This window comes from Macaca mulatta, chromosome 3 (genome assembly GCF_049350105.2).
Source record: "Macaca mulatta isolate MMU2019108-1 chromosome 3, T2T-MMU8v2.0, whole genome shotgun sequence".
NCBI classification, from domain to species: domain Eukaryota; kingdom Metazoa; phylum Chordata; class Mammalia; order Primates; family Cercopithecidae; genus Macaca; species Macaca mulatta.
In genome coordinates, this window is record NC_133408.1 from 38,936,116 (window position 1) to 38,939,985 (window position 3,870).

Consider the following 3,870-nt stretch of genomic DNA (forward strand, 5'->3'; position numbering starts at 1 on the left):
TACCATGAACACAAACACACAGACAATCCCTCCACAGATTCAGAAGACTCACGACTGCAAAACTCGATGTTTCCCATGTCTGGGCTCATCCTGAAACGCAGCCATCACTATCCAATTGTCCCTCTTGTGTAGACAGAAACCTGGGCTCCTCATTACTTTATGTCGGATTGACTGTGTATGTGATGGGGTGTGTGTGTGTGTGTGTGAGTGAACCCCTGGTGGGTGTGTGTGTGTGTACGTGTATGTGTGTGTGTGTCAGTGTATGTGTGTATGCACTCCTGCGTTTGGGTGGAGACTTTTCCTGAGATCACTGGCACACAAACAGAGCCCTCTTGCTGTGTTTGTTCCTCCCTTTGGATCTCCTGGTCCTCCCTTGCAGAGAAGTGAGTGTGCCAGTGTTCATGGACTCCTGAGGTGTCAGGTTCCTTGAAGAGAGGTTCAGCAGGGAGCTTTGCTGTTCAGGATGATGGTTGTTCATCCCACTCTTGTATTTTGATGGATGAATCACAAGCACATTGGGAGGCAGGGTACATTCGACTTTTCTGACGTTGAAGTCAGGCTTGGTTTTGTTTTGCTCTTGGAGGAGCTTCCAGTGGTCTAAGGTGCTTTCCTGAGTGGCTCTTTCTACCAAGTGCTCCTCCAAGTCGGGTACCTGGAGGCAGGGTTCTCTCTGGAGCTCTCCTTGCGTTGCTCGCCTGTCTTTGTGTTCAGTGCCAAGGGCTCCTGGTTCCCTGCCTATTGACACACTCTCACTGCATCTTTCCAGTTGACTCTTCTGGATGTAAAAGAGGACATAGGCCTGTTGGCTCAGGACAGAAGCGATACTACAGGCAGTGACCTCGGCGTCATCCATTTTATACCACTGGCCTCCTGGAGCTTTGACATAAGAGAGGTAATGTCCGTTGTGACAACTCCACCCAGCATGGACCAGCACAGCATAGAGGACATAGACAAGAGGTCCTGTGTTCTGTTGAGACATGTATGGCTGCATGTCAAGGCACTCAGGGTATTGCACATTCTTGGCAAATTTGTTGCCTGTGACATCGGAGAATCTCTTCAATACAAGGATGAGGACCTTGGCAGAAGTGTGTAGAGTGAACATCTTGGAGGCAGGCGCCTTCTGGAGACAAAGACCACAATGATAGACGTTCTCTCCATTGAGTTCTTCAGGCTTCACCACCTGTTCCAAAGCTTGCTTCACACTCTGAGCTGCCTGGATATCCAGGGCGATGTCCAGGTAAGGGTCAAAGGTGTCCGAAACGCCCTGGCAGTGGAGACACTTGATTTGAGATCTCCAGCAGCCTCCAAATATCTGGTGGATGAGGGTGGTGTCCTCAGAGTCATGATCTACCTGCGTGTGCCCGGGAAGGCATGCCTTTTTCATGGCATCCACAATGAACATCAGAAATTCATGGGCGTCTTCCTGCTTGCCTCGATGGAAGCCAGCAGCCAATGCCTGTGAAGGCTGGATGACGTGGCCAGGACAGTGGAGGGCCCGTGTGATGTGAGCTTCCATCGTACACAGCATGCAGGACTTGTGACGATGACAAAGTTGAGAGTGCTCCCGGGACAGCATGTAGTTGGCAAGGGGTGGTGTGTATGTCAGGCACTGCAGGGAAGCATTCACGTAGCAAGTATTTCCCATATTCTGGAGCCCAGCCCCCACCGCAGCAGGTCTCCTGCTATTGAGAGGAAGCTTCTCCCCAGGGACAGGCTGTCTTGCCACAGGAGCCAAACCATCACAGAGGTCGACATGGGTCTCAGATGACAGTGGTGACTTCTCAGGTAGAGAAGTCCGCTGGATTTCAGCAAAAGCTGCATCTGGCCGAGAAGATGTGAGTTTTGAAAAGTGGTTGAACTGCCACTCACCTCCCAAGTGGAGTGAATCGGCCTCCATGTCGCCAGGAGCAAGGATCACAAGCTTTCTCTGCTGGGACCGCACGTTGCAGAAAGACGCTATCTCTTCTGAGAGAGTCTTCAAATGATGTGCCATCTGGCCGCATCAGCCCTTATATAACTCACCCCCGCCTACTGCGAACACCCCACCCACCCATCAGGTACGCGGTCCACCAATCAAATCTCAGCACCCAATTAAGGAATGAGTCATAGGGTATGTCCCCTTGTATTCCCCAGGGAGTTCACTTAAAACTCCTGGGGAATGCGTTAGTTTCCTTAAAACAGTGGTAGGGAATAATTCTGTCCTTACGAAACAATGTGTGTGCTTGTGTGTGTGTGTTTTGCTTGCGTGAGCTTGTGGGCACGCAGAATCATGCCCATGTGAGTGTTTCTTTGTGTTTGTTTATATGTCTGGGTGTGTGTGTGTTTGAGCTGCGATGTGCTTCTAACTATGTGCTTTTGGCAGATACGATCATCCTTTCAGGCATTGAATGACAGGAAGTCAGACCTGTACTTTCTGACTTGAGAATCATCAATGAAGTACAGTTAATAACACAGTGTATTTGTTTCCTTAATATCAAAGAATAGATCCGTGCAGTCTAATAAGTATTCTAGCAAAAACCTTTCCATGTTCAGCCTATTGATTCTGTGTTCGAGTGAAATGACTTACCAGTGGGGACCAAGACATGTCTTTGCAGGAAATGCTCTTGCGGAAGCTATATACCCAAATCATAAAGCATCAAGTGTTGGAAACATGCACTGAACTTAGAGAAATACTCAGTGCCCAAATTAGACTGTGAAAGACTTTCAGGAAATCATGCAATCACCGACATACCAATTGATGACATTCCCTGAATTTATGATTGCAAGTAAAGAGAAATACTCATGACATTCTATTTCCAGTGATTGAGGTCATATGACTGCAATTTAAGAAATCATGAAATCAGAAAACTTGACTAATCACAATCTAATCCAACTAAAACCTTTGGTTCATTTAAGGAAGGATGAATATAAAAATAACATATCACGCAGCATGGGAGATAATATTTTAATACGTATGTGATAATGGATCAACATTTGAGAGAGCTGAAATAAATAGTTGTAAATTTGAGAATAGCATATAACCAGAATTAAACACTGTAAATGCCTGGGTGATGGGAGTGAGTCCCTGTCTCAGGAAGAAACCTAGAGATTTAAAAGCAGGGCGTCTAAAAGAGATTTGCATACCATTGTTAATACTGGCAGTTGTTTTAGTAAGAAAGGGAAAAATAAACCATTTGTCTTAGGGATTCTTGCATGTATTTTTCATCGTCTGAGATGTTGCTTCCAATTCCAGTTAAGCATTGTGTGGTGGACTTGCAGTTACCACATTTGGTGGAAAATGTCATGCTGATGAAGGTAGACTTGTTTCCCAAACTAAGAGGGACAGAATTTGGGTGTTTCTTTGGGACTTTCGGCTTACTAGGAATAAAGATCCTGGCTCTAGGGATTTTCTTAAAATTTTTCAGATAATGAGAAAGAGAATAGAATTTGGGCCAGGCGCCAAGGCCTCGAGGTGTACAGAAGCATCCCCGGTCTCAGGGCCCATGAAATCAGGATGATTTTAGGGAGGATGGTGGAATGAGGAGAGTGTGACCTTTGGCCTCCTTTCTTTCCCTTTTCTTTTCATGGGTCAGGTGTGCTCTATCAGAAGGCTTCCCCTTTCTGTTGGACAGAGTCCTGGAAGAAGAAATGGGCGCTGCTGAGAAAGATGCTCCACAAGGAGGAAGGAGTCACCGTTTTCAGGAGCATGATCCCCAGAAGCATGAGAAATCCAGATGCCGTGGCTTTACACAGGATGCTGGAGTTTCTTTCCTCTGGATCTGGGAACTTGGCATCAGTGTTCTGTAATGTCCATAACTGATTTTGAGGTGAGTCCACTTGATAACCTGTCTGCGTGTCATGCTCATTACACTGCAATTCACACACATGTCA